Genomic DNA, 25,527 nt, shown 5'->3' with positions numbered 1-25,527 from the left:
ATTTCCATCTGTAAAATGCTGATGGGTATGCCAACTAGATGCTCTAAGTTTCTCAAGTAGGGCATGACGGAGATAATCATTCCTTTTACCCCAATAATATACATACCCAAACATATACAGCTTCTGAGCATAAATGGAGTCTAGGATTTGTTGTTGCAGAGAATATTAATAATTAATAAGCCAACATTATACAAATCTATGCTAATATCTGGCAGAGAATTCCATGTCCATTGTGAATTGTCTGAAAGTGACTAATTTGTTTACAGAAAATAATCTATTTGTTGTCTTCCCATCATTTATAAATATCAAAGATGCTTTTTATATATTATGACCTGATATTTTATTTATAGTACTTTGTAGCAATGGATGGACTGATTGAACTGAATATAATATTTCCTTGTTGCAGTACTCAAAATAGACACGCTGCTGACGATGCCCATGGCAAAGTCAGGGAGCCCTTATGCAAACAGAGTGCTCTTTTGTGAAGACCATCTGTCTTAGCAAGCATTTTGGTTTGCCTGGCATGTTTCTCTAGCGTGTTTCAAAGCTGAGGTGTCCTCTTTCTTGATTTACTGCAAAATTCAAAGTAGCAATATGGACTTACCCAACATTTCAGTCCCAATCGTGATCTTACATGTTAAATTCAGAGGAAAGCCAGTTACCAGAACATTTGCTAAAATGTCTGTCCGCTTCCTGTCCAATCCAGTTTTACGATTAGGATGGGTTCCTTTAATAGTAATCTTTGTCAAACTCAACCACAACACCTTGACAAGACTTTATAGTTAGAAAGAACTTATTGAAATACAGCTTGCATTATTGTGGAAGCTGAAGTCCAAAAAAGTAACTGCTCGGTCTCAGCTAAGTTTATGCATGCCAGTTAATGCGCACTGTATTATACTGCTATTAAGACATTATATAGACGAGCATTTTTCACCCTGGGGGGCGAAACCCCTGGGGGGGGTCATGGTGGGTGTCGGAGTTCTCTTTGATTGTAGGTGAACTATAAATCCCAGCAACTACAACTACCAAATGTCAAGGTCTATTTTCCCCAAACTCCACCAGTGTTCACATTTGGACATTTTTAGTATTCGTGCCAAGTTTGATCCAGATCTATCATTATTTGAGTCCACACTGCTCTCTTGATGTAGCTGAACTACAACTCCAAAACTTAAGGTCAATGCCCACCAAATCCTTCCAGAATTTTCTGTTAATCATGGGAGTCCTGTGTGCCAAATTTGGTTCAGTTCCATCGTTGGTGGAGTTCAGAATGCTCTTTGATTATAAGTGAACCATAAATCCCAGTAACTGCAACTCCCAAATGACAAAATCAACCAGCACCCCCGCAACCCCAAGAATGCATCCTTTTAAAAATAGCTCTACACTGATGGCTGACAACAACAAATGTTATTGGAAGAATCCCAAAGGTCTTTGGCTAATGCATTTGGAGGCCTTGGCAAAATATTGATTTAGGCCATTATTTTGTTAGATCAGCTTTACTGGACACACATACACACAAAGTATACAGTGCAAACAACATTAAGCCAGAGGCTACAGCTTGGAGCTTCAGCTATATCTGTCCTTTTGCCCTGTCAATCCATACGTGACACGACAAGCAAGGCAAATTTAGGAAGATATCAAAAGCATCAAGAAATTGTGGATGAATACCGATGGTCAAAGATAATATCCACAGAAAGTGACCGCTGTTCTTCGTTGTATAAAATACAATACATAATAATTCAAATTTAGGAAAAGAAATATAGTGTAAATATGGTGTAAGCTGCCCTGAGTCCTCCCCCGGGGGTTGAGAAGGGCGGGTTAGAAATGTGGGAAATAAATAAATAATATGGCAACGAATTGTTGTCTGTTGTAAAATCACCTTGAATCCCCTCTGGGGTGAGAAGGGCGGGGTACAAATGTGGTAGATAAATAATAAATAATATAAGCAGCAACTATTTACAGCGATATTATAACTGATTATAAAAAACAATAATTTTCCATTTGCCACATCAACTAACACCAGGAAATGGGGCAAAGACCTCTTGTCTCCTATCTAACCCCAATAAATAGATCCTTTCCCCTTATGCTTTAAGTATATAGCTCTGGGGCGAAGCACTTCTAAAAAGCAGTTAATAAATTAAATTAAATTTCCGCATATCTACATAATGACATCGTACAGCTATCAAAATAGTTTGGAGATGGAGCCTGACAGTGACAGAACAAATTCTGCATTTTCATCAGGATGGAGAGAGATTTTTTGTAATGCATGAGTGCTTCATATATATATATATAATATGTGTGTGTGTACACACACACACACACATATGAAGCACTCATGCATTACAAAAATGTTTCTCCATCCTGATGAAAATGCAGAATTTGTGTTTATATACATATACATATATACACACACACATACATACAGTTGCTTGGTGACCTAAATAAAGCACATCATTGGTTTGCATCCCTTTAATTATTCCCTGATGGGCAGAAAATAATTGACACGTGGATGCTTTCTGTCATTTGCCCTACTTGCAAAGAAATATGTTTATTTTGCTGGCCCTGGCAGCCATGCAGCTCTTAAAGGCACATCACTCCAAAGCAGAACAGGAGGGAAATTGGCAACATCCGGGAATATGACCCATTTGCTCAGGTTACACTAAATCAGTATTTGTCAACATTCTGGGCCTATATAGGTTTTTAAGACTTCAATTCCCAGCATTCCTGATCATTGGCCGAGGCAGCTGAGGCTTCTGGGAGTTGAAGTCCAGAAACCTGCAGAACTAGCGTTGTCAACAATCTCTGTCCTAAATTGACTTTGAGAGAACATCTTTGAACAGGTATGGATGAAGGATGGAAAGGGATCCTTCATCCTGAAACAATTCCGTGAAAAGAAAATCCGAATGTGCATATTCAAAAGAAAGGAATGGATGTAATCTGGACTCTCCCAGTCTAGCCGAAGAGCTATAATTAATAGTAGAAAGGGGAAAGAATCCCCCGCCGGGCCCAGCGAAATGGTATCTCCCGTTTTCCCTTGCAGAGTGTTTAATGAAGAGGCCCGTCTAATGGTATGGCCAAGGCTGCGGGCGGAACCATTTTTCCCCAGATGAAGGGGTGTTCGCATCCGTGCTTTTGACAGTGCAGTGCTTGCGTGGTGCAATAGGGCGGGCTAAACGTGAAGAAGTGAGCTGAGGAGGAGTGAGTTGAGAGCGGCTCGTTGGTCTAGGGGTATGATTCTCGCTTCGGGTGCGAGAGGTCCCGGGTTCAAATCCCGGACGAGCCCGCGAAATGGAGGGACTTCTTAAAAGTGTGGATTCCCCTCCAATTTTGGGGGGTGTTGTCAAGTTATTTATTTTTATGCCTCATTCTTCCACTCCTTAGGCAAAAGAAGGCGTAGACAAGAGAACCAATTGCCGGGTTCTTCCTGGAAAGGAGGATAATTTGGATTGGGAAAATGCACAATAATAATAATAATAATAATAATAATAATAATATAATGCAAAAACAAATAAATATTTCCTTGTTGGCTTTTAAATATCCTAATGCAAAAGAAGAGGGAATGGGGAAAAATAAAGAAAAGGTATGGCTATTACAAATTGTGCTTCATTTAAAACAGGATAAAGGAATCTAATTTTTGCCCCTGGTGTTGCATTTGCATTTTATTACATTTTCTTCTACTTTGGGCTTTTCTTACTGGTTGTAATAGAAACGTTATTACACAGAAATTAACTATTTTGTTTAGGCATGTCAAAGGTTTTATTTTTCACAACAAAAAGATGTGCACAAGGTATTTAAATATGTATTCAAGTTAATAACACCAGACAATACTTACCGCAATGCTTGTGCGGGAGGGCAACCAAATGCAAGGGTTATTTAGGTTTGATTCTTGTATTATTGTTGTTATTAAAAAATGGGCTCGTCCGGGATTTGAACCCGGGACCTCTCGCACCCTAAGCGAGAATCATACCCCTAGACCAACGAGCCACCTTGAAAAGCTGCCTCCTGTTCTTCTAGAGAAGTCTGATGTATTTGTCTGCTTTCATTTTTGCATGTTTTCAAGAAACGTTGATCTTTCTTTCCTTGATCTTTTCTTCCCTTTGGAAATTCTTTTCATCCTGATTTCTAGATAATTGCGTCATTTAATTAATGCCATTGAAGCAGCCACCTTCTTACCCTGTTGAATAAAAGACAGCAATGCAGGTAATCCTTTCAAAGATGGCTCAATGATTATATAATTATATTTGCATAAATAATATATACACTGACACATTGCAGATACAGGTGGAGTTTCCCTTATCTGAAATGCATGGAACTAGAAATGTTTGGGATTTAAAAAAAAAACCCAGATTTTGGAATTTCTCTATTTGCATATAATGTACATAATGCATCTTATAGATGGGATCCAAGTGAAAACAAGTTCATTTATGTACTGTCAAAAGCTTTCATGGCAGGAATCACTGGGTTGCTGTGAGTTTCCCAGGCTGTAAGACCATGTTTCAGAAGCATTCTCTCCTGACGTTTCACCCACATCTATGGCAGGCATCCTCAGAGGTTGTGAGGCCTGTTGGAAACTGACATGCCAGATTTATATATCTGTGGAGTAATGTCCAGGGTGGGAGAAAGAACTCTTGTCTGCCTGTTGCAACTGACCAGCTTGATTAGCATTAAATGACCTTGCAGCTTCAAAGCCTGGCTGCTTCCTGCCTGGGGGAATACTTTGTTGGGAGGTGTTAGCTGGCCTTAATTGTTTCATGCCTTGCAAAACAACAAAGAGGAAACAAACAAAAACATCTAATCACCTCTCAACAAAAGATTGCCCCAGGCACTGCCAGGTCATCAATGCTAATCAAAGTGGTCAGTTGAAACATTCACACCTAGCTCCAACAGACAAGAGTTCTTTGCCTCACCCTGGTCTTTCCACAGATATATATAAACCCATTTTCCTAGTTCCAACAGACCTCACTACCTCTGAGGATGCTTGCCATAGATGCAGGCGAAACGTCAGGAGAGAATGCCTCTAGAACATGGCCACATAGCCCAAAAAAACCTACAACAACCCTTGCCATTTATGTTCATTTATGTGTCATATACACCTTATAAACACAGCCTGGGGGTAATTTTATACAACATTTCAATGATTTGTGCATGAAACCCAGTTTGCGTACACTGAACCATCAGCGGAAGCCATTCTAAACACCTTTGCAGAAGCATATGAGAAGCTCAGCCTGTCATTAAACATCGAGAAAACCAAAGTGCTCTTCCAGCAGGCACCGGCCAATCCCTCTCCAATGCCAGAAATACAGGCCAATGGTGTAACATTAGAAAATGTTGACCATTTCTGCTACCTTGGCAGCCACCTCTCCACAGAAGTCAACATTGACACTGAAATTCAAAACCGCCTGAGCTCTGTGAGTGCAGCATTTTTCTGAATGAAGCAGAGAGTGTTTAAGGACCAGGACATCCGTAGGAATACCAAGGTGCTTGTTTATGAAGCTATTGTCCTCCCAACCCTGCTATATGCCTGCAAGACGTGAACTAGTATCTACAGATGCCACATGCGACTCCTGGAACGATTCCATCAGCATTGCATTCGAAAAATCCTGCAAATCTCTTGGGAAGACAGGTGGACAAATGTCAGTGTGCTGGAAGAAGAAAAGACCACCATCACTGAAGTGATGGTCCTCCGCCATCAACTCCGCCGGACTGGCCACGTTGTCCGAATGCCCAATCAGACTCCCAAAGCAGTTGCTCTACTCCGAACTCAAGAATGGAAAACGGAATGTTGGTGGCAGGAAAAGAGATTTAAAGATGGGCTCAAAGCCAACCTTAAAAACTGTGGCATAGACAGAGAATTGGGAAGCCCTGGCTGGAGGTCAGCTGTGATCAGCAGTGCTGTGGAATTTGTAGAGGCACGGATTGAGGGCGAAAGAGAGAAATGTGCCAAGAGGCATGGATAAACTTCGGCCCTCCAGGTGTTTTGGACTTCAACTCCCACAATTCCTAACAGCCTACAAAAGTTTGCCCATGCCTGGTGTATGGTATAGTACTGTACTAGTTAGGCCTAATATTTGTAGCAACTCTCAATTTGCTACAAACAACCACAAACTACATTTATTCAGCATCTACCAATCCTTATGGGTGTCGTTTAACTGGGAGTCTGCTGCATATGAGGAAGTCACTTATCCCAGTCTCGTTTGGCTCAGCAATACCAGGAAATTGCCATACATTTATATGTGGCAACACCTTGACACCAACCATTTAAAGAGACAGTCAATCTATATTATTATTATTATGGGGCATTTATTATTGTTTCTCATAATTTTAAACCCTCTTTTGGTGGAAAGAATGCGGTGATGCGCCTAGAGATTTTTCAAAGGTGCAATTCTAATCTGATGTATGATGTGATTGACTGAGGTGTGGGTGGCAGGGCTCGAACTGAGTCTGCGCGGAAATTCTCCTCGGCCAACCCATTCCCCGCCCCCAACAATGGCTGGGCGGTGACGTCACAACGGGAGGGCCGGGAGACGTCACTGCCAGGGGTGGGGCATCCGGGCGGGATCCTTCCTTCTCGGCCGCCCCGCAGAGAGATGGCCGCGCTGTTCGCGAGGGTGCCGGCAGGTGGCGCTCCAACGAGGCGCAGGGCCTCTCCCTCCGGCGCGCTTGCGCTCTGGCTGCTGGCGGCTTTGGCTTTCGGCAGCTGTGAGTGCCACCCCCTCCCACCCTCGCGCGCCGCGTTTCCGGGTCACGTGGGAACGCAAGCCTCTGCTCGCCCTTTGCTGTAGAAAAAGGGATTGCCAGAAGGCAAAGTTTCAATAGGAGATGCGGAAGAATCATTGCATTCCAGCAGTAAACAAGGTTGAGACAGCTGGAGGGAAACTTAGTGCCTGCCTGCCTTACACTCACTCACTTACATAGGCGATCCATCCTAGCTCGAGGATGATGGTCCTCCAGATGGGGGTCTATAGGTGGCTATGGATCCCTAATCTTGATCCACATGTTATCCCACAGTGAGGACACTGGTTTCCAGGTGAAAGGGTTGGCTTGACGCGCCTTCCTCTTGGCACATTTCTCCCTCCGTTCGTGCCTCTTCCAATTCCACAGCACTGCTAGTCACAGCTGACCTCCAGTTAGAGCGCTCAAGGGTCACGGCTCCCTAGTTCTCAATGCCTATGCCACAGTTTTAAAGGTTGGCTTTAAGTCCATCTTTAAATCTCTTTTCCTGTCCACCAACATTACATTTCCACTTCTTGAGTTGGGAGTCAATACAAAAAATAGTTTATTGTACGGGCCCAAGGTCATGACAAAAAGCACCACACGCGCACAATAGTACCCTCAGAGTACAGGCACCAAAGATGCTAAACAGAACCATAATTTGCTCCCACAGCAAAAACAATGAAAGTTAATAATAGTTAAAATACATTTTAGGAGAGGATCCAGTTAACCCTTAGAATCTCCTTGGCAGTTGATAGCAATTTTATCTAACTCTGTGTGATCTTTTTTGCAGAGCAAGCAAAAGGGACTACTTTGTAAGTTATTTGTATCGCTCTGTTTCTGCAGTAGAGTTTCCTTCATCTTGTGTCAACAAGGGTTTCAGGTGTCTTTCCCTTGGATCACTATACAATGGGCAGACTAACAGATAATGGGAGTCTAGCGTACCTGTCTGAATGTATCTCCTTCTACGTCCCACCTTGGAGTTTACGATCTTCTGGGGAGGCCCTGCTCTCGGCCCCGCCTCTGTCTCAAACGTGCTTGGCCAGGACAAGGGACAGGGCCTTCTCGGTGGTGGCTCCCCGCCTGTGGAACTCAGTCCCTGGGGAAATTAGGTCATCTACATCCCTCCTCATCTTTAGGAAAAAGTTAAAAACCTGGATGTGGGACTAGGCCTTTGGGTAATTAAGCGGACAATGACAATAACAATATTGACAATGGCTTGGAAACGGATTATGGATAAGTTTGATGGAGCATTCAACTAGCCTTCAGCTAATAATGGCCACTAAAGTGGTAATTCTTAGTAGTTTCTAAAATTGTATTGTTTAATGTTTTTAACTATTTGTAATTGATTGCTTGTTCTATTATGTATTTATTGTGGCATCGAATTGCTGCCGATTGGAAGCTGCCCTAAGTCTCCCCACCCCAGGGGGTTGAGAAGGGCAGGGTACAAGTGTTCAAAATAAATAAATAAATAGAGTAACTGCTTTGGGAGACAGTGATCGGGCATTCAGACAACATGGCTGGTCCAGCATCGCTTCAGTGCTGGTGGTTTTTGCTTTTTCCAGCACACTGACATTTGTCCACCTGTCTTCCCAAGAGATTTGCAGGATTTTTCGGAGGCAACACTGATGGAATCGTCCAAGAGTGGAGTGTGACGCCTGTAGACAGGCATATGGCAGGGTTGGGAGGAAAATGGCTTTGTAAACAAACACCTTGGTATCCCTATGGATGTCCCTGTCTTCAAATACTCTGTGCTTCATTTGGAAAAATGCTGCACTCGCAGAGCTCAGGCGGTGTGGTAGTTCAGAGTCATTGTTGACTTTTGTGGAGAGGTGGCTGCCAAGGTAGCGGAAATGGTCAACATTTTCTAATGTTACATCATCATGCTGTATTTCTGACATTGCAGAGGGATTGGCTGGTGACTGCTGGAAGAGCACTTTGGTTTTCTTGATGTTCAGTGACAGGCCGAGTTTCTCGTATGTTTCTGCAAAGGTGTTTAGGGTGGCTTGTAGGTCTTCTTCTGAATGCGCACAGACTACATTGTCATCAGCATATTGGAGGTCTGTAACAGATGTTGTTGTGACCTTGATTTTGGCTTTCAGTCAGCTGAGGTTGCCTTCTGTCCAACAGATGATTTCCACTCCGGTGGGAAGACTTCCATGAGTAAGATGAAGTATCATAGTGATGAAGATGGAAAATAAGGTTGGGGCAATAACACATCCCTGTTTGGCACCTGATTCCACCTTAAGTGGGTCACTCAAACCATAAAAGAAAAGAGCAATCCTAAACAGCCGAGTAGTGGTTTCCTAGCTCCATTGTCTTGGATGGGCTTCTAAGCAAATGTTTTGTTTGGATCATCTAATTTTATAAACCTGTTACTTTTGGGGATCTGCAAGTGCCAAACTAGTGTGGCTTCTGAGAAAAAGTTGTTTTTTTGCAGAATATAATGTCTCCTTTTTTCTAAGTCCCTTTAAGTCCCATGCTGAATGGGCAATTCTAGTGCACCACTTCCTAATTTTGGTCTCTGGTTTTTTAACTTGTACTCTGTTCTGAGGATGTGCCAGGACATGACGGCTATGGCCTTTGTACACAATTTTGGCACAAGAAATCTCAAGGTTTATTTGGAAATGCAGCAGTTTTTAAAACACCCAGCGCTTTATGGAGGCCGAGTCTGTAATTGTGAATCAGAGGCTAGGAATTTGTAACTCTTTTTCTTTCAATATTCCTTAAGCTGGACCAGGGAAGCAATCATGCATTTGTGTTGGGTTGTTGTAAGTTTTCCGGGCTGTATGGCCATGTTCTAGAAGCGTTCTCTTCTGATGTTTCACCCACATTTATGACAGGCATCCTCAAAGGTTGTGAGGTCTGTTGGAAATTAGGCAGGTGAGGTTTATATATTTGTAGAATGTCCAGGGTGGGAGAAAGAACATTCACACCTATCTCCAACAGACAAGGGTTCTTTCTCCCACCCTGGACATTCCATAGATATATAAACCCCATTTTCCTAGTTTCCAACAGACCCCACAACTCTGAGGATACCTGCCATAGATGTGGGCTAGACGTGACTAGACATGGGTAGGGCATCTTCGAGTGTTGTGGTGCTTGTGCTTTAGGTATCAGTGCCAGGGAGGTGAAATTGAGTGAAAGGAGCAAAACAACCATATATGATGGTTGAGAACTAAAAATTGTTTCTACTCATACTATCTGCTATATTTATCCCTACTAAAAAAAGATTTCTTATCTCAGAGCTTGGACATTGCTACTTATATCTCGTAATTCAAACACATTTAAATGCTTCTGCCTCCAGATATTGTTGGGCTGCAATTCCCATCCACTTTTGTCAACATAGGCAAATTATGGGAGGTGCAGCAAGATGGAAGATGCTTTTGAGACCTACAGCTTCCCCTCTTGCAGAGCTAAATATCTAAAAGCCAAATTAATTTGCAAGCAAGATGCTTATGCATAACTTTGTCAACCATTGCCATTGTATAACTATGTAATGTTATTGTTTGGAAAGGGACACAGTTGGCATCTTGTAATTCAATAGAAGATGTTGTAGTCATGGAAATGGCCCTGCCAACTGAACTCACTGTGAAGGCTGGGACAGATGCAAGGCTTCCATGCACCTTCCAGTCCTCAGAGGAGATCAGCGCTGCAACCTCAGTTACTTGGAGCTTTCAGCACGAGGAGTCAACCGCTCGTCCCATAACGGTAAGAGCTGATATCTCAGGTAAATATGAATATGGATTGGGCTAGGGTTAGGGTTATTTTGACAGTACTCTTTACACTTGTCACATGCACAAACATCTTATTGATGACTATTCAATGTCTATTGATATATGTTCCTGCTTGACAGGGGGCTGGACTGGATGGCCCTTGTGATCTCTTCCAACTCTATGAGTCTATAAAATGCTAACAATCCAGTTGTCTCTGTCCTGCTTCCCTGGTCTCTTTCTGCTTTGCCTTCAGTCCCTTTGAATAATGGATGTATTTTTTAAATTTTAATTTATGTCTAATTGTAGTGTATAATTGTAATTGTTTGTACTGGCATTAAATTTTTGCCATTACTTATGTGTAAACCGCTTTGAGTTCCCCTCGGGGTGAGAAAAGCAATATACAAATACTGTAAATAAATAAATAATGCTCTCTCTCCATCTATTTTTATTATAGCCTTTGGGGTCTAATGATTCTATCCAATTTTTTTATACATACATGGTTTGAGACTTTTATTCTTTTACAAAATATTTGGCTGTTTATTACTATTACAATGCTTATATAATAATTGTTATTAAACAGAGTTTATTGTAACCCGTCATCTCAGACTATCCTCTCAGAATGCAAGGTTTTCTTCGCAGAATCCAAATTATATGCAAGCAGCTAAATTTTGGAAAACCTAGCTAAATGAAGAAAGAAGCAAAAATTTAATGTCAATGCAAATATAATATATTTTCTTTTGTTATTACAGTTTTTCTACTATTCTGACGGGAAGGAATATACTGGGAAGAGTACACAATTCAGTGGCCGGACCAGGTGGGATGGAAACTTTACTATGAGCGATGCATCTATCATAGTGAAAAACGTCCAGGCGAAAGACAATGGCACTTACTTCTGTGATGTCAAGAATCCTCCAGACATAGCTGCTGAGCCAACACAAGTCAAACTCAATGTTTTGGAGCAAAAATCAAGAGCAGGGGTTGTAAGGATAATCTCAACAACCCCTGAAAAGGTCACAGTCACAACCAAAGCCAAAATCAAAACCACACACTCTGGAAGCGTTTCACTGAATGGGACATCATTCTGGCCGCTTGTACTTCATTTCTTCTGCATTTTAGCATCTTTTCCCAGCTATTCGTGATGAAAATAAAGAACACCTCTCACAGTGATTAAAATATTATTTGCTATCATTTCCTGCTGCGGGCTTCATAACACTACAAAATTATAGTGCTACGATTCTACTTTAATTGCCATAATTCCATCCTCTGAAATATTGGGATTTCCACTTTAGCAAGGTCATAGTTGGATGAGCGCTGGTGCCTCATCAGATTATAATGCCCATCATAGCAGTTAAAGTGGAGTAAGAGTGTTATAATTATATAATGTATAAGTCACCGTTTCTCAAACTGGGGGTCAGGACTCCTGGGGAAGTCATAAAAAGGTTTTGGAGGAGTCACCAAAGACCATCAGAAACTATATGTTTCTGATGTTCTTAGGAACCCCTTTGGCAGAGAAGGCTGAACATCTCTCCACCTGTCCTTCTCTTCCTTTTTGGAAACAGACGGTGAATCCTTCCACCAAAAGCCCTCTTCTGCAGTAATTTGCTGGCCTCTCAGCCAAGGGAAGGGCTGTTTCTGAGAATCCCAAATGGGGAGGGGAGAGCAGGCAAGCTCAGCACAGGGCAGCATAGTGCACATGTGTGGGCAAGGGAGAGCATGTGAGGTTGACGGGAGGCTCATGCCAGTGAGTCCCTTCAAAGCATGGGGATTCTATGTGGGAAGTTTGGCCCAATTCTGTCATTGGTGGGGTTCAGAATACTCTTTAATTATAGGTAAACTATAAATCCCAGCAATCACAACCCCAAATGTCAAGGTCTCTTTTCCTCAAACCCCACCAATGTTCACATTTTGAGTGCCAAGTTTGGTCCAGATCATTGTTTGAAATCACGGAGCTCTCTGGATGTAGATGAACTACAGCTCCAAAACTCAAGGTCATGCCCACCAAATCCTTCCAGTAGTTTCTATTGGTCATGGGAGTTCTGTGTGCCAAGTTTGGTTCAATTCCATCATTGGTGGAGTTCAGAATAGTCTTTGATTGTAGGTTAACTATAAATCCCAGCAACTACAACTCCCAAATGACAAAATCAACCAACCTCATCAGTATTCAAATTTGGGCGTAGCGGGTATTTGTGCCAAATTTGGTCCAGTGAATGAAAATATATCCGCATATCATATTTACATAACAATTCATAAAAATAGCAAAATTACAGTTATAAAGTAGCAACAAAATAATTTCATAGTTGGGGGGTCACAACAACATGAGGAACTGTCTTAAGGGGTTGCGGCATTAGGAAGGTTGAGAAACACTAGTATAAAGAAATGGGAAAGATTTGTAAAGTGAGTTGCTATATAAGAAGCTTATCACACAAGGCAGGTCTATTGCAATCACACTTTTGCCTGGGACTTGCCACATAGCATTGTTCCTCTTCTGTTGTTCTCCTGGAAGATGGTTTGGAAAGCCTTGGCTTTACAAACCCCAAACTTCTGTTAACTTCTTTTTGTAATAGAAACACTTTCCAAAGATCTCTCTCTTGGAGAACAACAGAAGAGGAACTATGTCATATGATAACTCCTCCTGTAATTAGGATTTACTTGTCTTGTGTGAAAAGAGAAGAATACTTCTGGGTTTCATGTGAAGTATATGAAGGAGATGTTCTGACTTCAAGGCTTTTTCAGGTGAAATCTAACCTCTGCTAGGATTTACTTAATGAAGAGAATGCTTGATATTTCAATGAGAGAATACACTTTTGGTACATTTTAGTCAACTTGATAAATGTGTAAGTTACTACCCAATGGGAATACCAAGTAGTGCACCAAAATGCATTCTTCCACTAAAATAGTGAACTAGTTACTAAAAAAGTCATTGTAGACATTATCCCTAGAAATGGAATTCCATTACACATTGGATCAGATAACGGGCCTTCTTTTGTACATGAGGTCATACAGAAGTTAGCTACTCTGATAGGGACCCAATGGAAGCTACATTGTGCCTACAGGCCCCAGTCATCAGGAAAAGTAGAAAGAATGAACAGAACTTTGAAAGGAATCATAACCAAGATGTGTCAAGAGACCACCCTTACCTGGGTACAAGTTTTACCAATGGCACTTTTGAGAGTGCGCTGTACCCCAACTAGGTTTCTAGGACTGTCCCCATATGAGCTCATGTTTGGAAGACCGCCCTTAGGGCTGAAACATTTGAAAGGAGATACATTGGAGTTAGGGAGACAAGACCTAGTGAAAGAAGTTCAGCTGTTGGGAACAACTTTAAATGCACTAGCAAAATACACTGCAGATTTGAAGCCACCTTTTCCTGTTACTGCCCTACATCCTTTTTCTCCAGGTGACCTGGTGTTGTTGAAAGACTACCGAGTGGAGCCATTGGGTCCTAAGTGGAAAGGTCCATACCCGATCCTGTTGACAACTCCAACTGCAGTGAAGCTAGACGGTGTCCGGGCCTGGATCCATTATACTAGGATCAAGCGAGCGCCTCCAGAGTGGTCGGTGTCCCCTGTTCGCGGAAATCCACTTCGATTGCGGTTCAAAAAGGTCCAAAACTAAAAGACTACGTGTTCAAGAGTTAAGACTACGTGTTCAAGAGTTAAGACTACGTGTTCAAGAGTTAAGACTACGAGTTCAAGAGTGTACCAGAGACTACGTGATCAAGAAGATCCTCTCCTTGGGAGAATCGAGTATATGGCAGGAAAAATCCGTGTGCCTTTAGATACTCCAGTTGTTGTTACTACAGATTTAGGGTTTCCAGCTTTAGAGATTCATTGGACATATGTACACCCTAATGCTCAGCGTTATCTGAACAGGTGTATACAGTGCACCCTGATAGCTACTCATCAAGAGGAAATAGAAGCCTGGAAAAATAGAGTAGGACCTCCCCCAAAGGCAGCATAGCCAGCCTTCATAACTGATTATTGATTGGATCAAGAGATTTGAAAACACTGTCGGAATTTTAGATTGTTGAGATATAGACTCTTCTTTTTGCCTTAAACATAGCCATGAGGTGGAACTTCAAGTGGTACATTGCCTTTTGGATAACAGTGGTTAGCCCAGTCATTGTTCAAGGAGGATGGCATGCAAATTTATTCCATCAGCTGGTTGATGCTATCTTTTCTACGGGAAATGTCACTAATTGTTGGGTGTGTTCTCATGGTCCGTCTACCCACTCACAGGGGTGGCCGATAGTTCCCGGCCCGCTTTTAAATTGGTCAGGATGGAACTCTACAAAGGTATGGGCCTATCATTCCAACTGGACAAAAGACAGAAGTCAAAGCACCTTGACTCTGAGGAAACCCACTCCAGTGGCCCCTTTATGTATTCACCGAAATAATAAGAGTGAGTGGGGATATACAAAGGGACAGATTGAGACACGACCCCGGAAGCGTATACATTTAGGACATTACCCCACTTGTGAGATGATTGTGACGCTTTATGAAAATAAGGTTTTGTGTATTAATCAGACCGAAAATTTAAATCTCTCTTCACCCTTACATTGTAATGATGTAAATGGAGCAGGTGTAATTCGATTATATAATAATTTGATAGCTGAACAAGCCCTATGGAAGGTATATGAATCAAGTACCTTACACAGTCCAACAGGAGCGGGAGGATTGCCCCCGGGATTGTTTTGGATCTGTGGAAATTGGGCAGGGAAAATGTTACCCCCTGTATGGAATGGCACCTGTACGTTGGGAAGCCTACTCCCAGCTGGTATAAGAGCTTACCCCTTGCACCAGCCAAAACATGCCTGGGAAAAACAATGGGCATGGAATAGAAAGAAGAGAGAATACCAAGAGGAACTGGGATATGATCCTGACAACACTTACCTGACTGAGGGGGAAAGACTCGGTGCTATCTTTTTCCCAGCGGTAGGAGTGGGTCTGAACATCAGGCAAATCAGGAGAATATCTGCCCAAATAGAATGCCTAGCCAATTCTTCAATCCATGGGTTGATAATGCTTCAAAGGGAAGTGGATTCCCTAGCAGGGATGCTAATGCAGCATAAACTGGCCTTAGATTACCTGTTGACCAAGCAGGGGGGTCTTTGTGTATGGCTAAATACCACATGTTGTCACTATATCAACAAGTCAGGTCAGATTGAGGAAGATGTTGCTAAACTCCATGAGATTGTTACCAAGGTACGAGCTACCTACTCCCAAGCAGATGGAAATTGGTGGAATGGGCTAACTTCATGGTTACCAAGTTTTGGCTGGTTGAAAGGATTATTCTTGGGTATTGTTATGTTGATTTTTATATTCTTTTTAATGATAATATGCTTTCCCTTCATCATGAAGATATGTCATAAATGTACCGCAAGTGCGATTCCTACTTCACGTCAATTAGTATTAGTTGCAAGAAGACCTGAATATTATAAAAATGTCATAACCAGATATTGATTTTGCTTCAGCTTCTGTATCTTCAGCTTTCGCAAAAAAAAAAAAAAAAAAATGGGGGAGTGAAGGAGTGAATAGAGCTTATTAGGAAATTATTAGTGCCTATTGGGAAAAATGCTGAAAACTGTAAAAGCCAGGAAGAGTCTTGCCCTTTGCCATAAAAAGGGCGCAAGGACGCGAGGGGAGACAGTTTTGGAAGAGAACAGGAAAGAACAAGATGCAGGGCTGAAGGACAGGACGGGATGACATCCAAGGATCTGCAGTCATAACATGAGTACGAGACTCTGTATGTGGGTGAAAGGGCTCTGTCCTTGTAGAGTTGAAAGGGAAGGAGGTGAAAGAAGATGTTTTGAAAGGGAAGTTTGGAAGGGAGGTGGATCTGTTCATGACACGGCAGGAGAAGGGTATAAGAATCAGATTGAAAAGATCAGATGGCACAGGCAGCCTTTTGATAGACATCTGATTTGTCTCGCTGTTCTGTCTCAGTGCGGCCGCACTTGAAATAAAGGAATTTTTGGCTATTATCCCTATGGAGTCTGGCTGACTTTTTAAGATTCACCTTTAGGTTAAAAGGAGAGTTCCCTTCAACAGCACCGTCAAAACGTTTAAGGGATTGCTGCAGTACACTGTCAGTTGTCGATGTGATATGAATACCATGAAATGCTTAGGAATATGACTTCCTGCTTTTGGTTTAGGACATTGAGGGATGTTTTTATGGGAAATTTGGATTTTAAGATATGATTTTCACTTGGTATGGAGAATCAGCATGGTATGGTGGTTTGAGCATCGGTTACTACTCTGGAGACCTGTCTTGAATCCTCCTCAGCCATAGAAACCCATTGAGGGTGCACCTACACTTTGGAATGAATCCAGTTTGACATCACTTCAATTGCCATGGCTCAATGCTATGGAATCATTGGAGTTATAGTTTTACGGGCTCTTTGGCCTTTTGTGCCTAAGAGTGCTGATGACTGGCCAAACTACAAGTCCAGGATTTCATAGCACTGAGTCATGCCAGCCAAAGGCTTCCCTGTTCTTGGTGTCTATGCCACAGTTTTTAAGGTTAGCTTTAAGCCCATCTTTACATCTCTTTTCATGTCCACTAACATTCTGTTTTCCATTTTTGAGTTGAACGAATAGTAACTGCTTTGGGAGACGATGTTATTGCCCCAACCTTATTTTCCATCTTCATCGCTATGATACTTCATCTTGTTGATAGGAAGCTTCCCACTGGAGGGGAAATCATCTATTTCACGGATGGAAATCTATTTAACCTCAGCAGACTGAAAGCCAAAACCAAGGTCACAACAACATCTGTTATAGAACTCCAATATGCTGATGAAAACATCATCTGTGTGTATTCAGAAGAAGACCTAGAAGCCACTCTAAACACTTTTATAGAAACATACGTGAAGCTTGGCCTCTCATTGAACATCAAGAAAACCAAAGTGCTCTTCCAGCAGTCACCAGCCAATCCCTCTTCAATGCCAGAAATACAGCTTAATGGTGTAATATTAGAAAATGTTGACCATTCTGCTACTATGTCATCCACCTCTCCACAAAAGTCAACATTGATAGTGAAATACAATGCCACATGAGCTCTGCAAGTGCAGCATTTTTTCTGAATGAAGCACAGAGTGTTTGAGGATCGAGACAGCCATAGGAATACTAAGGTGCTTTTTATAAAGCTATTGTCCTCCCAACCCTATTATATGTCTGTGAAACGAGGACTGTCTACAGACATCACACTCAACTCCTGGAACGTTACCATCAGCGTTGCCTCTGAAAAATTCTGCAAATCTCTTGAGAAGACAGGTGGACAAATGCCAGCATGCTGGAAGAAGCAAAGATCGCCATCATTGAAGAGATGCTCCTATGCCATCAACTCTGCTGGACTGGCCCCCTTGATAATATAGTAAAATGTATGTGGAAAAGTATAAAGCCAATATGTAGAATTCTCCAGTGTAACCTCTTGGAAGAGCCAACATAATGTACTTGATCAACAATTCTGAGACCGGGGTTCAAATACCCACTCTGCCATGGAACGCTAGGGTGTCCTTGGGCAAATCAGATAATCTCAGATTCAATGGGAAGGCAATGTCAAAACCTCTTGATTAAATCATGCAAAGAAAACCCCAGGATAGGATCTGTATAAATTGGAGGTGATGTCAAGACGAATCACAACCATCACAAAATCTTGAATCTCACTGTGGTCTTAACAGTCCATCCTAAACATATTAACTGTTAAGTCCTGCTGAGTTCAATAGAATTTACAAGTAAATGTAGATAAGATTGTAATCAAAACTCAAATGTCTGTTCCCACAGTGTTCTGAGATGCTTTTAGGCTGAAAGAGACCCTGTGTTCATTTATCAAGAACTGCTGACTGCTTCCACACTAAATGAATTGCATAATTGCAGCTTCCTGTTGAAATAGTAATCTGGGTCTAAGTTGATTTTGCTCATCCAGACTGACTTTGTGCTTGGAAGGATCTAATAGCCAGTCTGGTTTCAGTAGAATTTCGCCCAAATAATGGATCATCTTAAGTGCCGGGTTTTCCTGACTTTGCAAGGATGGTTGATCTTGACATAGTAATTTGAGGAGAAATACAATTTCTGGCATTCAGATGAAAAGTAAAAACTTGGCTATGGGGCCAAGCCTTTGGGCAGTAAGCAGTACAAGGAATGATCCAGGGATTATGTGCAATAGATATGATATTTGAAACGGCCTGGACTATGATTGTTGGATTGTGTGATTTTAAGGTTTATATTGATATGTTTTTAATTCCATGTTTGAATGTTAAATGATGTCGTGTTTTATGATTTAATTGATAATTGTATATTATTATCATTATGTTAGGTTTCTGTATGTGAGGCATTACATTTTGCCATATTTATGTTGGAAACTGCTTTGAGTCTCCCGCTAGAGTGAGAAAAGCGGTATAAAATAAATAAATAAGTAATAAATTCATTGTGTTCATCTAGCTTTCTTACAGTGATTCAATTTATGGCTGATTTGTTCCTTAAACCCAGGCAATGTGTAAATCTTAATCACAGTGCTGTAAAAAGTAAGAAAAAAAGAGATATTGTGCTTTAAAATGCACTTGTACATTTCCATTGATTTCCATCTCTAGTAATAACATAATGTCAAGCAGTGAAAGAGAATACATGCAAAAGTAATTTTAAAAAACCCAAAAGCAATAGCTTTCCTGCAGTTTGAAATATAGCAAATCAGTAGGAAAAAAACTGAGCTTTCATTTGGAATATTTTTTTTTCTGTGTTTAGGGTGCAGGGGAGAAACTACTTAAATGGGATACCAAGGAAAATAATATGCTTTTGCAAAATGGAATATTCTCCTGTGGAAACTAGTTTCCAAGAAGCATGAGCCCTTTGTGAAACAGAGAGGAGGGTCCCTCTGCTTCAGATTTCACAATCTGGAACTTCTTCATGACTGGTCATTTTGGATTTCAGATTTCCAGATATGGGAAACTCAACCTGTAGTACTTTGGGTTGTTGCAAAAGCAACATGTCCTTTCAGTAGTTGCCCTTTTCCTGTCTCTTGAGAAGATTGGAATGTTAAGGGAATGGAGCAATATCCCTCCCTTTTCTGTTTGCAGCAACACTCATGTTACCTGGGTGGCCTGTGTTAGGTCATTGACCAACAGGTTTCCTGCATATCTTTTCTATAATCTGCACATGAAGGCGTCAATTGATATGTGTGTGTGTGGAATGCTGCTGGGGACAAATCAGCAAAATGTATTGGCTCAATTTTACTTTAATTTGTAAATACAGTGACCCTCCAGGTTTGTTGGCCCTGGATCTATGATTTCCACTGACCATGGATCAACATGCCCCACATTATTAAATAGCGGTGAAATGAATATAGATGTACTGAAGCATGCACTTTCACATTACAGTCATTTAATAATATGGGGTGTGATCATGGGTGGGGTCTTTTGTTGTTTCTGTACAATGTCCTGGAACCAAACCCTCATGGATACAGTAGACCCCGTGTAAATACAGCTACTAGCCTTGTAACTATAGTCATGTGGCAGGAGTAGCATAAAGACTCCGACCTCTTGTGACATTACACAATTCAATTACAGCACAATTATATCACTTTAACTGCCATGACTGAATCCTGGGAGTCTTGGGATTTACAGTTTTGTGAGGCAGAAGAGTTATCTGATAAAATATTATAAATACCTAATGAAACTACCTATCGCTGGATTCCCTAGGATGCAACCATGGCAGTGTAAGGAGTATCAAAGTGCTACAACTGTGCAGTGTGCAAGAGACCCAACATACTCTCCAAGCTGTTCCTTTTTTAATAATTAGAAGTTCTGTGCCTGTCATATTGAGTGTGCTTTAATCTCACATAATACACTATGACTTGTGAAGACAGAACACTGCTAATAGGACAGAAGACGAAGGAGATTTTCTTCTCTCAGCAAAACATTTGCTTGGCAAAAGCAGGAAAGAGATTTTAAAAACCTGAGTGAAGATTCTAAACTACTGTACTCAAAAGTGTCTCTTTTGAAATGCTGAACTGTATTAATACATTGTGAAACGTATTATGCAACGAATACTGGTTTTTGTTGTTGTTGAGAAAGAAGTTATGCAAACACAAAATATGTAGCTTTAAGATATTAGATGTTCTTCTAGCCCCTAAGAAGGACCTTTGCCAACCTGAAGACCTGCCATGGGAAGAAATACAAAGAAATAGCAGATCATTTACTCCACAGTCTTTGGGGGGATTTAACCATTTTGGGAGCATGTTTTTTTAAAAAATATATGGGGTTTAAAGAGAGGTACTGAGGGCCTGTCCTGACAGTACTTTTATGCCAGGAGCTTTCGCAGCAAACAGGAGGGTGGCCAGACGCCGTTCCTTGCAAACGTGGAAGCAATCACTACAAACGGCAAAAAATATGTGGATCTTCACATGTCTGTATGTCCCTGCAATCGTAAATCACAGGATTTTTATCTGGCTTTGTTCCTGGGTTTTAGATGTTTGTTTCTGATCGGTCAGTTCCTAAATAGAAGATGACAGTTGAGTAGAACGTGAAAACTTTGTGTGCCAGAAACTTCATGAAATGTGTGGAGGGCACTTTTTCTCTGGCCAAGACAAAGTTGTGGCCCTCTTGTCAGCGTTGTACATATTTTCACAATAAGAGCAATCAGGAGCAGACATGTCTAATCTGCACAGTTGGTTCTGCAGCTTATATAATCCAGGAATGGCACTTATTCAATGATTCTCATCTTCGCATCTCGAGTTTCTTTTTTGAAGAAAAAAAAAAGGATGTCCAGAGATGGCCATCTTGGGAGCCTCTAAATCTCGCGACCAAGCATCAAGTCTGAACAATGGAAGCAGAAATCCCGGGACCAACAGGTCTGTATGCCGGGATTTTTCGTCCCTGTTTAAAGCCCGTGATTTAGTGCAGTCTGGAAGCGCCCTGAGGGTCAAACTGGGCTGCCTAGTAGCACACTTTGCTCATGAATTTTAAACGAATCATACTATTAGAAAACACTACAATGGCATTTTAATAAATCACATCATTACATTGCAGTATGTCTACGAAATAACAGGGATGGAAAACAATGTGAAATAATAAAGCAATGATTGCAGACACAGAACCATATTGACTGCCAGATGTGGGGAGACCCTCCTTCTTTGGAAGTTTTTAAACAGAGGCTGGATGGGCATCATTTTGGAGTGCTTTGTTGTGTATATCTGCATGGTGAAGGATAGGGTTACATGGCCCTTGCAGTCCATTCCAACTCTATGATTTCGCAATCCTAGCCTGTGATAATAGGCTATATGAGACAACACACCCTGAAGCTTCACAGGGTGTAATAAGCTACTCTTGTGGTTGCATTAAGGAGTATCAAAGTGCTGCAGATGCAAATAGGCCTTCCTTGTGCTATATTGTGCTGTGCTTTTGTGACAACTGCATTTAGGAAGCTGAAATCATGATAGTCAGCATAAATGATTGTTGCATCAAAGACACAATTTCCACATTCCTGCTTGATATATATGAGCCTGTGACTTTTTATGGGACCAACATGGACATATTATTCAGATCTGCATAGTAGCTAAAAGAAGCATCCTAAAAACATCTGCACAAGCCTCCCTGGACTTGAGACTTGTTTTGCACTCACAGCTGGGAGGAGAAAAGCAAAGGCTGGGCATATCTTCTTGGAGGCAGAGGTTTCTTGGCATGCAGGAAAATCCAGCCAATAGAAATGCATCCTTGTTAAGTAATGAAGGACTCTCCCAGGCAGACCTGTATGTGTCACACAGGTCTGTTTGGATAGCATATAAAAGCATTCCCCTTTGACACACTGCCTCATTCTTGCTTCTTCTTCTTCCTATCCACCCCACCTCAATCTACTTGAAATTGTTATAAGCTTTCCAACAATTATTCTCTTGTTATGAGTGGGCGGTTTTGCATGGGTTTTGATCCATTTTTGGGAAAGTGGAGGTGGTGTGCCCATTACACTTATTTGGGAATCCACATATAGGATCTTGGGGGTACAGGCGCATAAGTCATGATCGGTTTGGGGTTAGAGGTCCCAGCTTCACCCTCAGGCAGCAGAGGATCCATAGAGTGGCTTTTACCTGTGGGGGATCCAATTTCTGTCACTTGAGGTTAGCCCCAGTAAGTGGGCTGGGTTAGCAGAGATCATTGATTGGTAGACAGGTTGTCAAGTGTCTGGATCTGAGTCCATATAGATACTGGAGGAGGGTGGCAAGAATGCCCAGTTGTTAGACCCTCTGCTATCACAGTGCCTGATTTCTTTTTATTTAAGTGTTAATAGCCAGCATTTGAATAATAATAAATAACTTTATTCTTCCATCCCGCCACCATTTCCTCAAAGGGACTCAGGGCTGCTTACAGACAGTACAAAGTGCCTAAAACATATATGAAAGTGAACACAATATAAAATACAATAAAATAAGAGAGGCAGGATCCGATGTGTTTAGGCTTTATAGGTTACAACTAGCACTTTGAATTGGGACTGTAAACTTATTGGCAGCCAATGGAGCTGCTTTAATAGGGGCATCGTGTGTTCCCTATATCTGGCTCCGGTTAGTCGCCTGGCTACAGATTTTCGGACCAATTGTAGTTTCCAAGCCGTCTTCAAAGGCAGCCTCACATAGAGTGTATCACAGTAATGCAATCTTGATGTAACTAAGGCATGGACCACTGTGGCCAAGTCCGGCTTCTCGAGGTACGGTCACAGCTGGTGCACACGCTTTAACTGCACGAAGGTCCTCCCGGCCACAGCCGACACCTGAGCTTCAAGCATCAAGGCTGAGTCCAGGAGGACCTCCTGACTGTGTACCTGTGTCCTCAGGGGGAGTGTAACCCCGTCGAGCACAGGTTGCCACCCTATACCCCAATCAGCCTCATGACTGAGCAGGAAGACCTCTGTCTTGTCTGGATTAAGCTTCAGTTTTTCAGTTCTCACTTTAAACAACATACTGAGCAGAGGTGTGTGCCCACATACATAGAAAAATGCATGGGTGTATTGTAGCACCCTGTACTATATGCCCAAATTCCAATAATCACACACAACTGTTCATATTCAAAATTTGTTTAAAATAAAATCCTAGAGGAAAACTACAGGAATGCACTGGTATGTAAAATGTAAAGTCTAGAAGATCCCCTAGTTCATAAAATAAGTGATATCATTTTCAAAAACACACCATATGCAAGATCATGAATACTGTAAAGACTTATGTATGTTAATATCTGTACTTAATCTCTTACCCTGACAGCATAAAATAACCTCAGAGTTTATTGAACCTCACGAAAATACATTACCGAGCTATGGCATTTGACAGTTAGTTGTTGCTTGACAAACTATAAGTTTAATACTTAACATAGAGTCTGACAGTTTCTCAGATCACAGCTTGCTGATGTGGCTTTTCATATATTTTCCTTTCTTGTAAATATATGGTAGCCTTCAGTGGTGCAGAGGGGTTAAATCACTGAGCTGCTGAACTTACTGACAGAAAAGTCAGTGGTTCAAATCTGGAGAGAGAGGTGAGCTCCTGTTGTTAGCCCCAGCTTCTGCCTACCTAGGAATTTGAAAACATGCAAATGTAAGTAGATCAATAGGTACTGCCTTGGCAGGAAGGTAACAATGCTCCATGCAGTCATGCCAGCCACATAACCTTGGAGGTGTCTATGGACAATGCTGGCTCTTTGGCTTAGAAATGGAGATAAGTACCATGTGCCAGAGTCGGACAAGACTAGGTTTAATGTCAAGGGGAAACCTTTACCTTTAAATATATGGGGACTATGTAGCAAATACTTTAATTATTCCTATAGTATAAATTTGCTCTTGCAGTACTGGGAGTAAAAAGAAGCTAACGTGTATTGTCTCAAACATATGGTATTGCTCCTCATCTTTGCCTGTAGAAGCACATATGATGAAGATACAAATAATTTCCCAAGTAATTTTACATCCAGAACTGTCATTTTGCATCCATTTTCAACATCAGCATTGGTATTAAGAGCCTGCAGCCTAGGCTTCATCCAAATAACAACCAGGTGATGAGTAAACATTGCCAAGAAACCCTCATGACAGGGTTGCTTTAGGGTCAACTTGAAGGCACACAAACACAACAATTTAGCCCGCAGGTCCTATGAGGTGATGGCTTTGAAACAGGAGTAACTGGTCTGGATGCTTGAAAGAAAGTAGAAAAAGGGAGAAAATATGTTTCTTATTTTAGAAAGTCCATTCAAAGATGATAGAGATCAGGATGCTAATCTAATCCAGCTTCATTCTTTGGAATTGCTAAGAGAGGACTAGTGAGAAGAGGAAAGGTGGGAAAACATACATATAGTATCAATTTACTAAAGAGGAGTCAGGATGGCAGACCAGGAGGAGGGACACTTTGGGTCACTCAAAATATCTATGACTAGTGCCTTCTCAAAGACATGAGTCTTTACTGCTAAACACTGTTGAATTTCTATGTGCAGGAAGCCCCCGCTAATTTGACGAGTTAGGAAGCGCCGCATTGTTGGAAAGAATAATTGGTTGAAAAGTGGAACTCTGGGTTCTTTTTTTTAGCATGTTGGCTGCTGAAAAACAAAAACAAAATATAACAATATACAATACTTTAAATAATTTTGAAACAAAGTTTGTATACACTGAACCATCAAAAAGCAAAGGTATCACTATCTCAGCCACTTTTGTGAGGAATTTTTGAGTATTTTATTTTATTGTAATTTGTATATTATTTTATTGTAATTTGTTGTATGGGCTTGGCCTCATGTAAGCTGCCCCGAGTCCCCATAGGGGAGATGGTGGCGGGGTATAAATAAAGATTGTTGTTGTTGTTGTTGTTGTTGTTGTTGTTGTTGTTGTTATGGATTTCTGGATAAGGGATGCTTAACTGGTGACTATTTCTATTGCCATTTCCCCATTGCCTGAGCATTGGTACTTTAACTTCTAACAGTGATGAAGGATGAAATAGCAAGGAAGAAAATAAATATTTGCTCTATATTTCCCAACTACACAAATATACATTGTTTCCTAATTTGGTGGGAAAAGCAGAAGTTCGGGGTCTCAAATTACATAGATGGACAACATTTGTATTCTGCACTTTGTCTCTCAAAAAACATTGTTTAATC

The 25,527-nt window shown here is 41.3% G+C and overlaps 1 long non-coding RNA gene and 2 other non-coding genes across 3 annotated transcripts; 2 read left to right on the top strand and 1 right to left on the bottom strand.

Annotated features, from left to right (window-relative positions):
- The first annotated feature begins 3,208 nt into the window (after positions 1 to 3,208).
- On the top strand, positions 3,209 to 3,280 carry TRNAP-CGG (transfer RNA proline (anticodon CGG)). Its single transcript has one exon. It is a non-coding gene; the product is annotated as a tRNA-Pro (tRNA).
- Positions 3,281 to 3,478: 198 nt separating this feature from the next.
- Positions 3,479 to 11,658, top strand: LOC132770034 (uncharacterized). The gene is made up of 4 exons (XR_009630980.2): positions 3,479 to 3,577; positions 4,124 to 4,197; positions 10,226 to 10,419; positions 11,174 to 11,658. It is a non-coding gene; the product is annotated as an uncharacterized lncRNA (long non-coding RNA).
- Positions 3,910 to 3,981, bottom strand: TRNAP-AGG (transfer RNA proline (anticodon AGG)). Its single transcript has one exon. It is a non-coding gene; the product is annotated as a tRNA-Pro (tRNA).
- Positions 11,659 to 25,527: the final 13,869 nt, after the last annotated feature.

Source organism: Anolis sagrei, chromosome 3 (assembly GCF_037176765.1).
Source record: "Anolis sagrei isolate rAnoSag1 chromosome 3, rAnoSag1.mat, whole genome shotgun sequence".
Taxonomy (NCBI): Eukaryota; Metazoa; Chordata; class Lepidosauria; order Squamata; family Dactyloidae; genus Anolis; species Anolis sagrei.
Note: the sequence above shows the minus strand (reverse complement) of the source record. Positions and strands in the feature narration are given on the sequence as shown.